The sequence below is a fragment of the Suricata suricatta genome, chromosome 9, assembly GCF_006229205.1.
Source record: "Suricata suricatta isolate VVHF042 chromosome 9, meerkat_22Aug2017_6uvM2_HiC, whole genome shotgun sequence".
Taxonomy (NCBI): domain Eukaryota; kingdom Metazoa; phylum Chordata; class Mammalia; order Carnivora; family Herpestidae; genus Suricata; species Suricata suricatta.
In genome coordinates, this window is record NC_043708.1 from 129,046,420 (window position 1) to 129,062,311 (window position 15,892).

Here is a 15,892-nt window from a genome sequence, read left to right on the forward strand (position 1 = left end):
AAAAAATTAACCCCCCATGGGTAAAATGGTTTTCTAAATAAAAACAAAACATCAATTTCAAAAATTAAATTCAACTCTTGCCTTCTTTACAAAGTCTACAAATTATCTAAAGACAGCATAAGGGGGAATTTTCCATCCCAACTGAAAAAAAGAGGGTACAACTCAACAGCGCCTCCCTAGTGTTCAGTTGCATTAGGGCAAAAATTAATGCAACTAGTTTATATCCAAGAATCTCCATTTTTCTTTAAACGTTCACAAAATTCTTTAACCCATTAAATATAACCTTGCAAATGTCACCAAAAAATTCTCAAAACCACAATATATTTACTTCGCAGAGTCAGGCAAACAAAGTTCTTTAATTCAAGAGCATGGAATTACCACGGGTACCCTTTAAGTAACAAACCCAAGAAACTACCTCCAAACCAACACAACACACATATCCCAACCCTTCCCTTGGGTTTCAAATCATATTCTACATATATATGCCCATTTCAACAAGGCAAGTTAATAACAATTAGTCCTGATGGCAAGTTATCAGAGCAATGTCACAGGGCAAATTCTCCTAAATATCAAAACCAAGAGATCTATGGAAACAAAATGAGAAAATGAGTACTAATGCCAAAAACAAATTATTCAACACTTTTTTCTCTCAACAAGCACCCCATGAAAACATTCACACATCCAAAAAAAATCAACTGTCCTCACTTAACTTGACAGTATGCCAGAACGATGCCCTCCTCTCACTGGAAAAATCCATGTTAGGGTTTATACCTAACAAAAGCAACAATGTTGCACCTAAGGTAGTAAAATCCATAATCAAAACCTAGTATCAATTCTGCACTTTCTACAGAAGATTTTCTTCGAATATCAAAATCCTTAATTCCACTTTTGATTTATACAGACCAACCACCTCAAATCAGTCAGTGAAAACAAATACTGCACATGTATTGATCAGAGATATCTGCACTATGGTATTTGACATTAATCACAAATTGCAGAATGATTATTTCTCACCAAGCAAAAAATTCAAGCTGAACTACTCTTTATTTTCTGTATAATGGGAAAAATATAATCAACAAGTCATCTAGTCTATCAAAATAAAGCCTACTCCCACCTTTATAAGTTACTAAAACAGGTATTAGTCATTTAGCAATAAATGCAACAGCAGTATTCACCTAGAATTCAAACAGTAATCTGTGACATGGTTGGATTCATTTATTCTAAATTCCTAAATGTACAGAATAAAACCAGAAGATAAAAGCCCTATTTCATATTTATACAGAATGTATTATAGACATCATTACCACCAAACTTTGAAGTCCTTTTGTGAATACCCTAGGGACATTTCCATATAAATCCAATACTTCTTCCCCCAATATTAACTATGAAAACAACAGGAGGCATCAGTTTAATTTAAATGTTCAGATAAATATTCAACTGCAAGACACTTATATTAAAAAGCATTCCCTCAACACAAAGAACTCCAGAAAATATTTTATCACTCGTCTTGGATTGTGAGGCAAAAGGCATTTTATTGCATAAGCTCTTTACACGCTCATGGCAAATTAAAGACCTGTATTATTATCTCTTGAAAAGTTTTTTACCCCAAGATATTTCAAAAAAAAAAGCACAAGACAGCATTTCAACCAAACAACCATCTCTTAACACATCCCAAATAAATTTCCCAAACTTTGTGGAAAAAAGACCAATCTTAATCAACCAAGTAAAACATTTTCCAGGACACCATTTCCATTTTACCAGCTTTATTCAGTACACTTTCCTGCTGGGCAACTATAAAAGTCAAAGTGTTATATCAGGGAATAACTGAACATTTAGTGAAATTTCAGCTTTAAAAAACAAAGCCCAAACTGAGAAATTTTAAAGTGTTAGAAATTTTATTAAAGTTAACATTTCACAAGGTCATACTCATAACAAATCCAACTGCAAAAAGTTCCAGGCATACAAACTATCATCTGTGTTTATGTGCCGTCTTTCTTCTCCAAATGTCAAAAATGTACTTGTTTTAATTTTACAAAAAGTCTTTAGAAAGTCAAATCCACTGTCCATTTGTGCTGGGTAAGAAACCTATGTCTTCATTCATTTCATGAAATCCATGTTAAAAGAACCCTGTCTTGGTTGTATATTATCACAGCACTCTTGTATTAATCCATTTTCCTCAATTCCCCACAGTGGACTGCCATCTTGTTTTCTCAGTGGTAGGGTCCATTTGAGACTCTTCAAGCTGACTGGATGCTTGATGAAAACATTAAAAGAAAAAAATGCTGTTGGAATACGAGTAATCTTATTCCTTCAAACAGAGAACATCCACCCACCTTGAAGATACTCTTACCATACAAAATGCTATAAAATTTTTAACAGCTTTACTATGAAACTGTATTATATTAAAGTTGTACGCACAGCACACACTTCTCAAGAGAATCATGGTAAGACTACAAACAAGTAACAAAGTTCTACTGTCAGATACATATGTAACTATAAAAAGGTGGTAATGAATAATATTTTTACATGTGCAATATTATATGGTCAATATTAAGTAAAAACAAAAATTCAAATTCAAAATCCTTGAAAACTAAATTACAACAACACTATAGGTTCTAAATCTCAATGCAGAGGTTTCCAAGCTTCTTCAAATAAAACTAGTTATGGAATAGAATCCTAAGGAAAAAAAGAAAAAAAAAAGAAACCAAGGCAGTGGGTAACAGCATAGTTTTCCAGGACAACGGATGCTAATTAATTTTGTTTAGATAACACAAATGGCCAATTGAGATGTCACCATCATCAGCTACTTATTTGAGAATACAGAAAATATGTAGCAACTAGGATGCAAAAAGATCAAAAATGCAAAGTATCTACCTGGCTTTTTGGTATTTGCCATAAAACGCTAACAGCTTTCAAATTAAACACAAGTAAAATACTCCTGTTGCCAAAATGCCAAATGCTCATCAAAAAAAAAAAAAAAACAAATTCATTACTTAAATAATTTAAACTAAAGGTATTAAGTGGGAAATCAGGATATTGTACAAATAATCCTGACCCATCAAGATCAAACATAACTGCAAAAGTAAGTTTTAACTCCAGTCTTCTCAATCAGTTTTTCAACCAAACTAAATCTGTAAAGTCTGGGTGACCAGGAGATTATTAAATATAAAACATTTTTGATCTTCAGGTAATTAAACCTTATCTCCTAAACTAGCATTAGGATTTGTTGTCTATGTATATAATACCAAAAATCTACTCAGTAAACTACTGGGTAACCAAGAGACACTGGCACTGATGTTAGAAATGGACTGAAAGTGAGTGTCACAGCATCTTTCTCCTTCACATCCTTTCCTGATTTCTCTCCACTCTAAAGAACTACATAACTCATTCATTACTACCGCCAATAAAATACCTTCCATTTGAATTATTCGTTCCTTAAAATTAAGAAACATATCCTTCTATGTAGAAGTATAAAAATAAAAACACGATCATTCCTCTTATACCATTGATTATAAACTAATTTGTCCCCAATCTCTCCTGGTACAATGCCAGATCAAGCTCTAAATAACACTGGGAAGGTAAACACTATTATGATGAACAATGACACTATGTATAGAGAACAAGTTACAATCATTTCAATGGCTGTAGGTGCAATATATTCACTTTAGTGCATTAAATGAAAAACTAAATGCTTTATATTCTTCCGCCACACAGGACAGGAGATAAAATTTATCCAGGATGTTATATGAAATTTCATTCTGAAAATCATTTTAAAAAATTTTCAAAAGAAACCTAAGGACATTAAAATCATCCTAAAATTACTCATTAAATACAGTGGTTTGTACAACAATAGAATTAGAAAATACAAGCACACTGATCACTAGATCACCTAAGACAGCTAAACAAAACAAAGAGGATGAAGAAAGCCAATGCTCAAGAGAAAGCAGACTCTGGTATTAAAAAGCCATGATCAGTCCTGCACTCCTACAAAGCCAATCAAAAGCCAACAGTGAAAATTTTGTTAATAAGCACAAGTGCTTAATCAAGCATCCAAATACCTAAAAGAGCAATGAGGGATTTATGAGTAAGCCATTTATTTTCATGTATTTCCAAATTCTTACAAGACAATAAGCAAAATTATGTTAAAAAATTAAGAAATTGGACATGAGTTCTGAGCCTGGAAATTTTTCTTGGTAACAAAATCCAGTTCTTCATGGGTAAAATGGAAATAGTACCTACCTCATGTGAGTAATGAGAATTAAACGAGTCAATACATTTAGAGCTTTCACATTACTTGGCATATAGAAAGACCTCAATAAATGTTATTTACCTATTATTCCCATATACAATAACCAAGTACATGGAGATCTACAAACTGAACTTACAAAACCAAAATAATTTATATTCCAATAGCAACAATCGAAAAAATCCATACAATATGGATTGACCCCATATGGGGTCTATTATTTAAAGACCAACACCTTCTGCTTTAAAAAGATAACTTAGGGGTTCTTGGGTGCCTCAGTCAGTTAAGCATCCAACTTTGGCTCAGGTCATGATCTTGTAATTTCTGAGTCTGAGGGCAGCATCGGGCTCTGCACTGGAGGTTCAGAGTCTGCTTGGGATTCTCCCTCCGCCTCTCTCTCTGCCCCTTCTCCACTTGCATGCTCTCTCTCTCAAAATAGATAACTTAATCTTGTATTAAAATAACATCAGTATATGGGGCGCCTGGGTGGCTCAGGAGGTTAAGCGTCCAACTTCAGCTCTGTCATGATCTCATGGTTCATGGGTTCAAGCCCTGCATTGTGCTCTGTGCTGACAGCTAGCTCAGAGCCTAGAGCCGGTCTTCAGATTCTGTGCCTCCCTCTCTGACCCTCCCCTGCTCATGCGCGCTCTCTCTCTCTCTCAAAAATAAAAAATAATTAAAATAACATCAGTATAGAAAACTGAGCAGGGTTCAGATTATCAAAACCCTATTGACTCTACATCTCTCCAGTAATTTTTGAATTCCTACAGACATCCTGAAAGGATGATGGTTTGTTAAAGAATTTCATCCCTGGAGAACCTGGGTGGCTCAGTTGGTTAGGCATCCTACTTTGGCTCGGGTCATGATCTCGTTCTTAGTTTCTGAGTTCGAGCCCCACAACGAGCTCTGTGCTGACAGCTTGGAGCCTGCTTCGGATTCTGTCTCCCTATCTCTCTCTGTTGCTCCCCCGCCCCTCAAAAGTAAAGGTTTTAAAATTTTAAATCTCATCCTCAAACAGACCTACATCTTTTGTTTATTTCACATACAAGCTCCAAACTCATTCTATGAACATGTATTTTTCCACTATGACGTTTATAGTTTATATCTCCTTTTTAAGGAAAACAGTTTGTTCTTAGAAAATTCCCCAAGGCCAAAGCAAAGGCTTCAATGTAAGACACTAAAAAAAGCTACCTTTTAAAATCCCCTAAATACTGTACATCCAAAAATTTAAGAATACGTAATTAAGAGGTCTTCTCTTTAAATTCTAATTCAGTAAATGTGTTCCAAAATCACGGGTATTGTAAAATCAAATAGGTTAGGTGAAATACAAGTGAAGTTGTCAGTTGAAATGCGACTCCTGACTGAACTAGGTTTACAAGGGGCTCCCCTAAAATAAGCATAAGCAATCTCCTTACCTCTACTTCCCAGCAAACTCACATGTTTAATAGCAACAAAAAATGTGAGGGACAGGGAAGAGAACAAGGAAAAAGAAAGGACTGAGGATTCTTAATTTTATAAGTAGGTGGCTCTAATAATGCCACAATAAATTCATGTTCATTTATATTACTTTAAAACTCAAATTCTTATGGCAAAACCAAAGGGACATAGAGTAGAAAATAACGATGAGAAGAAAAATTGATTCTTCCCATCATGTAATTTAAATTCTTGGTACTTATGACTTGATTTCAATCTTCTTCTGATGTTTAAATTTGAAAGCATTTGCGATGCCTGGGTGACTCAGTTAATTAAAGGTCTGACTCTTGATTTCAGCTCAGGTCATGATCTCAGGGTTCAAGAGTTCGAGCCCCATGTCGGGCTCCACATTGACAGGGCTGGAGCCTACTTGGGATTCTCAGTCTCCTCTCTTGCCCCTCCCCAACTCACTCTCAAAAATAAATGAATATTAAAAAAAAACTGGAAACATTTACTACTGAATTGACACATACCATCTTATTACCAAAACTAGCTTGAATCCTCAATAGGATCACAATATATAACAAGTCTGCAACCTAAATACAGTGGGGATAAAACCTAACTACAAAATTATTTGAAAAACATTAGCCAGCTACTGATCTCTTAAGAGAGTAAGATATGGTAACTAAGAAAAAGAATGTTTTACAATCAAATCAAATCTTATTGTCCCTATAATTAGTTTAAAATCTGACTACATATGCATATTAAGAGGTTGAAAGTTGTAGTTTATCACTTTCAATTTTTACTGAGTCAAAAGTTTTAGTTTTTAGACATGCTAAATAAATACATTAAAATGTATATTTTCATAATGAATTTAACTTTTTTTTGATTAGACTTCCAACACTAGTTGATAAATAACGTTTGGCAGAAATTATATACCATAAATCAACAAGTATTTATTGAGGATCCACTATGTGCCAGCAATTCATCTCTTTAAAACATTAAGATAGGAGATCAATGGTTGTACAACATTAGAAAGTTTTCATCTCCGCCCTGACCATCACCATCAAAACGTAGCCAAGAAATAGTAGACATTTATACAGAAGTTGGAAGTACTAATTAGAAGCAAAATTATCTAGAATGTAGATTAGGATTAAAATTTATGTAAATGTCATACCAAAAAGTCCTCTCAATAATATGTCCACTAGAGAATTCATCCAAATTCACTTCTATACTCTTCCCACTCTTTCTCCTGCTGGGAATTAGAATAAACCATTCCATAGTAGTAGTAACCAAGTCTTCTAACATCAAAGCATAACTCCAGTGTGAAAAGAAATTTTGTGTTGGGCTTTCAAGTTTAAAGAATGTTCAAAATTACTTAGTTTACTAAAATTATTACATTGAAATCCATCAAAAAGTATGTTCTTTTACCAAAAAAAGAAACCCAAGGGCTTCTGAGTTCTAGGAGGAATTAAGTTTACCCAGGGACGGGTCTAGAACAAGATGATAAATATTTCAGGGTTTGTGACCATTAGCTAAAGCTAAAACTACTCTCAACTCCGCAGCTATACTGGGAAAGCAGACACAGACAACGTGTAAATAAAAGAGCATAGCTGTGTTTCAATCGAACTTTATTTACAGGGGAAGGTCACCAACACCCAAACTCTCGGGTGAAATGTCAGAAGTATGTTCAATGTGAGTTACTTTGTATTCTGTCAGTGAGTTACTTTGTATTCTGTCAGGGAGTTTAGGTGAAGAAAAAAAATAACAATTTAGAGTAAATAAGCAAGCAAAATTTTAATAAATTTCACACACATCTAATCATGTTTTTTATTTTTGTACTGCTTTGAGCTTCACCAAATCCCTCTATATTTTTACAAGTAGTTCAATTATTCAAATTTCCAAAATCATATTGAAAATTTAGAAACAGATTAAACATGAAAATTAAATAAAACTTACTAAATGATTCCACCAACATCTATTATGTTGTACAGGCCCTTTAGAGAATTCAGTTTCAGGATTCACATTTCTGCAAGAAACAAAAATATAATTTTATGCGTATAAAAGACAAAACTAGACTATTAAAAAGCCTTGATTTGAAAACTTCAACATAAAGACCATCCACTAGAAGACCAAGACATACATGCATTTATAACAACACAGTTGAAGCAGAAGTTAAGTTCTAACCCCCAAGAATTTATTTTTTAACTTAATATTTAACTTAATAATTATTTTTGGACGTAAGTGAGACAGAGTGCTAGCAGGGAGGTGCAGAGAGGGAGAGATACAGAATCTGAAGCAGGCTCCAGGCTCTAAGCTGTCAGCACAGACCCCAACGTGGGGCTCGAATCCCCAAACTGCAAGATCATGACCTGAGCCAAAGTCAGACTCTCAACCACCTGAGCCACCCAGGCACCTCTCTAGCCCCAAGGATTTTAAATCTGGCTGTATAGGAGGTTTACCAGTAGGGTTAAGTTACTATAAAAACCATTCTTAAGTCTCAGTCCCAAAAAACTCCCAATAGAGTACATAAAAATTTGGCCTCCCCAGGTGGATCTAATGGGCAATCAAGGTAGAGAACTAGCTGTTTCAGAATCTAATAACATCACCTCTTAACAGTACAAAATTATTTTCTCATCTTTGCTCTAATCAACTTTCAAGACATCTAAAGGAAAACTTCCATTACCCACCTGCAAGGCCATGTTTCATTATTATTTCAATATTTAATCAAATTATTTTAAGATAAAGTGATAGAAAGTAAACTTCAAAAATTTAAATGACTTTTATTACCAACTGTATTGACCTACTCAAGTTAACTCTAACCCTTTTTAAAATACATTAACAAAAATATCATATCCATACTTTCCATGTTAGACTAAAATGTCTCATAAACAAAACATGGAAAATGATGTTTTTCATGTTTCAAATGCCCTCTGAATACAGATATGTATTTTTTCAGTCACTCCTACTCCGAAGTATAACAACCATACTATGTAGAGCTATCAAAAAAAAGCTCTGTTTAAGTTCAATATTAAAGTGTAAGGATTTTTAGAAAGCACTCAACAGTTTAGGATTTAAGTTAAAACTAAGCTACTCAAATACTGTTCCAGGACTAAGTTTCAAATTTTCAAATTATGAAGTTCCTGATTATATTACCAAATCTAAATCCTTTTAGTCATTTTGACTAATCATAGTCAAGAAATCCAACAAGAATCTGCTTCAAAATTATCTCTAAGAGTTAAGATGCTAAAATATCCTCCCAGCAAGGAATTTATAAGAAAAAGGATTGGGGTGTCTGGGTGGCCCAGTCAGTTAACGGCCAACTTCAGCTCAGGTCATGATCTCAGTTTGTGGGTTCAAGCCCCACATAGGGCTCTGTGCTGACAGCTCAGAGCCTGGAGCCTGTTTCAATTCTTTGTCTCCCTCTCTCTCTGACCCTTCCAAGCTCACACTGTCTCTCTCTCTCTCTCTTTCTCTCTTTCTCAAAAATAAATTAAAAAAAAAAATTTTTTTAAGAAAAAGGATTATTTACTTTTAAGCTTCCAAATTTAATCTAACCTTAATAAGGAATAGTTTGTCAATAAAGACAAATCTTAAATCAGGTAAGTGATCTAAACTGATGTAATTCCTAAGAGAAAGGTGGAACTGACTTTTATTGCTAAAAAAGTGGCTGGAGGAAACCCTTCACAATGGTCTGGCGATGTGATTAAAACGATACCTACCAGTTCAAGCATACCGCCTGCAGGTTTTCACTTCACCAAAAACAAGACTTGGGAGCTCACTTTGCACCACTTGAAAAATTACTAACCCCCATGTAATCTGCCATACCATCTCCTCTCCCAAAATTGAGAAAGTAGTACCCTGCTTTCCTTTAAGAGAAGCCAAGTTTGGCTTAAGCAGACTACGAAAAATTGGTATTTTTGCTCATATTCCTATCTATCACCAATATTTTGCCGTATCATAGATTCTCAATTAATATAAAGCTATAGATATAACGTACATTTGATTCTTTTATATTAAAAGGCAAAGACTGTTATCTTTATTAGCCCATTTGTGCTTTTCTTAAAATATTGACTTATCACCTTTTAAAGTTCTTAAAGCAATTCTTACATAAGAATAAAACCTGAGAACACTTTGAATATATGAAATCTTCCATAAAAATAAAGTAGCAATAGTCATTAACATTCATCAGAAAACTCAGAAACCATTAAAGTTAAGCTAACTACCTTGATAATCCAAATTAAAATGATTATGATCACTATGTAATACACAGCAAGGGCAAAACTGCTTAATTGGAAATATTCCTTATAAAATAAATAGCTTAATTTTAAAAAGCAAAGTATTGTTTTCCAAAACAGAACTATCTAGCTTTGTACATAGTACAAATCAAAACTTCACTCAACTGGGGTGCCTAGTGGCTGTCAGTTAAGTGTCTGACTTCAGCTCAGGTCATGGTTTGTGAGTTCTTATGGTTTGAGTTCGAGCCCCGTGTAGGGCTCTGTGCTGACAGCTCAGAGCCTGGAGCCTGCTTTGGATACTGTGACTCCCCCTCTCCTGCTCCTCCTTTGCTCATGCTGTCTCTCTCGGCTCTCAAAAATAAATAAGCATTAAAAAAAATTTTTTTTAAATTTAAGTCAATTGTTGTAGGATATATGCCACTTGAATGTTACAAAACAATCAAGTCCTATATTTTTTATTTGTAAACTTCAAAACATGGTCAAATTTAAATTGTAATGGTTAATTACATTCAGAAATAACAGCCAAATCTAAAAATTAAACGTCTATACTGAGCCAATTTACTAGGGGAAGGTAGCTTGTAAAATGAAAATATTTATCCTTGAAATATAAAAATTTCTAAAAGGAAACTGATTATGTCAAGCATGTAAACTACAAAGCCTCGTTTATAATTGTCATAGCCAGCTACATATGTTAAATACACTAAATTTTTGGTATATTTAATCCAACTGTATTTTTTATTGTAGCATTCTAAATCTCACTTGTTTAAATTCAATTAAACACCTTATGGCTTTTCAAGATCAATTTTCCAACATCTGTATTTAGTTTATTAATATTTTGGAATGCCTACAATCAAAAAAGTCAGGTACACTATCACCCAGGGCCCATGTCATTCAAATTGTTTTCTTCACAGAAACAATACATATAATTTATTATGCAAAATTACAAAAACTATTCTCCAGTTTGTATAAAAGAAGACACCCATTATTATTTTTATCACACAATTAAAGGCTTAAAGTATCTTAAGAGATTAGACACTCCAAATATTTTCTATAGATTAGAAGACAAAGTCTACAGTCAATGTCAAGATTACAGGGCTAATCTACATTTAGAGGCTTGGTTTCCTGATTGCTGAATCATGGTTATATTGTCCACTCTATCACACACACCTCTCATTAATGAAGATGGGTGATGTCCTCATAGTATCTTTTTCCCCTTTAGGCTCTCAACAACAAAAGAAACACCTCAGAACAAATAAGTAAATTAATTGGTTGTCCACACTTCAAATTTTAAATAATCAAAAAACCTAGAGTACCAGTAAAATCAATTTGCAAGAAAATTTACATTCAACATACATACCTCTATCGCATAATCTAGCCTCTAAGTGTCATACCACAGATCATGAAAAATCTTGTGATTAACTATGGACATGGTTGCTTTCCTTTCTGTGGAATTTCAGGTCATTTTTTTAAATAGTACCATAGTAACAAATTCAGTGAAACCTACCACCAATTCAACCTACTGATATTTAGGATCCAAAACTTAGTTCAAAATGCCAAAATAAAAACAATATTTAAGTATTACTTTGGTTCTTAAGCAGAATACACAGCAGTAAACGAGTAAGTTACTTTTTAAATGAAATCTGGTAATTTGAAATGATACACCTACATTTATATTTGACCTCATCTGTCCATTACTTTTGTCCATCAAATATACTGCCCATTTTACAAGCTTGGCTCAAGCAGCAAATATCAAAACACTAAATATAAGCAGTTATCAGCATAAAGGCTGAAGTACATGTTAAGACCTTCTTAAAATGTGATTTGCTATAATCCTTTATCCTATTAGTGATAAAAGCTATAATCCATTTTACTGGTGATTAATTTAGAAGTTACTACATCATTTAAATATTGGTTTAGTTCTTGATACTGGAGTAAAAAAGATAAAAACCAAATCACGTAACATTTCTAACCGCCAACCATTCGCTTTTTATTTTAATGGGTCAAACTGAATCTTTGATAGGCCATTTTAAATTTATTGCCAATTTATACTTGAAATTTCATTACATTTCACATACATTTGTGTCTAAGAGGCCCAATTCTCAATTTTTATCAGTGCCCAAGGACATCTGAATGCTAATCTAATATCCTATCATTTGCATACAAGAAACCCTAACCTCGGCATTTGTGTCGAAGGTTAAGATAAAACAGCTTTTGATTTTATATATGTTCGATATTTAAAAACACTATAGTTACAGGTCTAACATTTAGTTTCCGTTTGCACACTAAAACAAACATAAATTTGATCAAATTGCAAAATGACTGGAAAGGAAAAATGAGCTAAAACAAAGGCAATAAAAATATTACCTTTATCACCTATCTCAATGATACAATTAACCTACATCAACAGATAAAATAATTTCTACATTTCAAGGGCAAAGGCAAATTTGCCTTTCTAATACTTATTTGGCTATTTGGCTATTCTTAAAATTTCCCATTACTAGATATACTTGTTTTCTCTCTTAAATCCCTAACATTAGCTTGACAATAATTTCCATGTTCAGTGTTAACTTATAAAACACCTTCCCCGGGAATGTACTTTTTCACTCACATATCTAGTTTTAAGATGTGAAAGTACTGTTTACGTGTTGATAATTATTTGTTCCTTTCATGCTTTAGAAACAATTACAAAACTATAGATTCCAGGTCTCATTAGATGTATTATTCAAATTTCCTATAACTCACTTTAGTACCTGTTTGAAAACAAACTCCTAAAAAAAGGTAAAATGAATGTATTAATTCCATTAATAAGAACTAAAATACGTGTCTTCAGTTTTTAAAACACAGTTCTTTTATTAAGTGTAAGATTGGCAAATACAAAATTCTAGACCATTTCCAAAATGTGACCTTTATCATCCAAAATAATGGCTAAAGAATTTCAGATTACAAAGACATACAATTCTGATAACTACTGATTTAACCATAATTCTGAAGGAGATTATTGGAAAGCACTGACCATCTTACTGCCCTGACATAAATTACGTATCACCTGTTTTATTATAATACAAAAGTGCTTTCATGTGAGATAAAGGAATTTGATGGGCTTTTCCCCCCTCTTTTCTAAGATAAACAGTCTACATTTTATGTTTCATTGACCAACTTAGTGATATTTTCCTACTCAAATGTTGGTAGCTATTAAATTTCAAATGTTGAATGAAACATTTACTTACTTGCTATATAAAATAGACTTCTGCAAATTATTTCCTTTATCCTCAAGGATAAAACTCCATGGCCTCAGTCTTCAAATGGCATACCTTTTGGGGAGGGGGGGGAGAGGAAATACACCAATATTCTAAACAATTTATTGACAGAACAACAAATATCAAGTAGGAATGTTTTAAAGCTTTTATTGTATAAAAGAAAACAAAAACTAAAATCTATGCTCACAAAACTTGATTTTTAAAATGTTCTTCCCTAAAATCTACTACTACAAATACTAACTCAAATTTTCCAATAAATTCATTTCTTTAAATACTTAAAAAATTAGTTTGCACAGTATTATTCGAGAATTAAAAAGAAAAAATATATCTTTTATTCACAGTTCTTCAAAAAATATAGTCAGTCTTCTCTTGCTCCCAAAATTAAACAAAGGCTTAAGGGACCTTCAGTATTTTAAACTATTCAAAAGGCACATTAAGTTACAATGGCTAAGCACATACACTTTTCATTCAATGGCAAGGTTTAAAGGCTTTATAAAAAACTATTTCATATATTCAGTTATTCATACTCAAAATCACTACTTATTGGAAATACAGTGTAAAATAAAAACCAAATAGGTTTCTTTTTATGTTACAGTAATTAAAATTTACTCAGTCTTACCTCAAATAAAAGAGCAGTATTTGTTCAGAACCATCATCAACCATACTTAATCTGGTAAGTTACCTTAAAAAAAAAAAAAAGATGATATCAATGTTTTGTTTTTTAAAAACATTTCTTGGCCGAGGTTTCAGTGTGATAAAACAATAAGAAAATATTCAAAACGTGATCTATAGACAAATTTAGGGACGGCTTATGGACACACCGTCTTACAGTGAAGGATGCAGTTATTTCTTATCTTAATCATCTATCAGTCTTTGTTTTCCACATCTTTTGGTGGCAAGGATAAACACTAGGGATTAAAGCACTGAGATTAAATAAACTACAGAAAATTCACATCTCCAGATAGATTTAAGACTATAACCTCGTTTTTGTTTTTCTTTTGATACCAGGCAATACACCAAAACAAAGGAAAAGTTTACCCCGTTTAAACACTGAAATCATCTTAAAAATTACATAAACAACTAGAAATACCTTTTACGACCATAAGCAATTAAAAATTAACTCCTCCAGGAGAAATTACTTAAGTTAAAATGGCTACTGGCTACTTTAAATTTTTAAACCAAAAGTTATTTGATCTCACCAAGTGAGATATTAGCTTGGTCTTTTAAGCAAGTCTAAAACACGTAGTATCTATGACCTTTATCCAATTTCAAAGCAGGGTCTTGAAATTTTTCATTCTCTCCCTTCCCCCATTTCTCCCATATAAAAAGATCTTAAGAGGTTAAATTGCTAGCAATTATTTTGCATTTCACTATTCAAAACAGGAGCCAGAAAAAAGATTTAAGATATACATTTAAAACTTCTTTCAATGTTCACGAATATCAAAAATGCGGTTTGGAAAAACCAAAATTGGTACTTAAGACTCTGTAAATCAAGATATGCGCAACTGATGTAACATGTAGCACTATATGAATGCCTTTCAGAAAATAAAGCAATTTCACTGACAAAAATACCATCAGAAATAGTCGATTACACCAGTAACTTTGATTTTCTAAGTACTACGTAAATCTGCCCAACATTGTTTTTACGTAGATCCGCACCTTTACAACACGAGAGGTACCGCAGAATGAAGACAAATATATTCTAAAATACACAAAGGTTTTGTGCATTTTGTGGTTTGTTCTTCAAACCTTTAAACTTAAATTCGCTCTCAATTTTTTTGACTCAAAACTACAGAGGACTCTGCAAATTCTTGAGAAAGCAGTTATTTATTATTAAAATAGTCTTCCTTTTCCAGTAGATCTAGATTTTTATGCATGCAACAAATGCAACAAATATGGCTTCTCTTCATCGCCCATTACCGAGAATGGTCCTACTTTAATATTTACACTAAGAGAAAGTAACTTCACAAAGAGATTTGGCGTCAGAATATTCCTTTGTAAAAGTTTCGTCGACCACGGCTTGTGCCAACATACATTATTTTTAAAAATAATAAAATGGTGAACTTCAACTTTTAGAAGTCTAGGAACTGATCCAAGTACGTTCTAACATTCAGGTGTGGTAAGTTACAGATAACGGCTCCTTACGACCTTCTAAAAAGTACCAAACAGTATATTTAATCGTTATTCAAACATCTGAATGTCAACCAATCTTGGCGTAATTAGTCCGCAAAATAAACTCTCGATCAAACGTCATCGTCTAGCCTCGTAATTAAAACCTATTTCCATTAAACAGCCCAGACGGTATAGTAAACTTATCTTCGTATTTTCGAAATAGCAGCGGCATTTCTCCAACTTGCCATTTTTAAAAGACAACCTTAACGTCATAAAGGTTTTAATAAGAGGCAAGTACCTTCTTGTCTGTAACACTGCAGCCGTTTTCAAAATCGGCTTTGAAAGAGTTAAAAGCCAACACCCAAAAGAAAAAAAAAAAACACAAGTTTTATTTTTGTTTAAACGTAGTCAGGGTTCCATTGTTCTTTTAAATTCCACCATGGAGGAGGGCTCCCACCTCGCCGGAAAGAGGTTAAAAAGCTCCCCAGTTGCAGAACCTGAGGGGATTTTTCCCCCTTACCCTAAATATCAAAATAACTCACCCGGCCAGAAAGGGGCTCTCCTCGCGCGGTCCGCCGCCGCCGCCCCTTCCCCGGCCCGGCCGCCGCGGGCCGCGAGGCCGCCCC

The 15,892-nt window shown here is 33.5% G+C and overlaps 1 long non-coding RNA gene across 3 annotated transcripts; it reads right to left on the bottom strand.

The window, feature by feature from the left end:
- Positions 1–1,872: 1,872 nt before the first annotated feature.
- On the bottom strand, positions 1,873–15,849 carry LOC115301254. Of its 3 annotated transcripts, none has more exons than XR_003913032.1 (5): positions 15,809–15,849; positions 13,774–13,836; positions 13,125–13,208; positions 7,619–7,688; positions 1,873–2,253 (listed from the first exon to the last, which is right to left on the bottom strand). It is a non-coding gene; the product is annotated as an uncharacterized LOC115301254 (long non-coding RNA). The 3 variants fall into 3 exon arrangements; XR_003913033.1 differs by lacking the exon at positions 15,809–15,849 and adding an exon at positions 15,565–15,583; XR_003913034.1 differs by lacking the exon at positions 15,809–15,849 and adding an exon at positions 13,976–13,994.
- Positions 15,850–15,892: the final 43 nt, after the last annotated feature.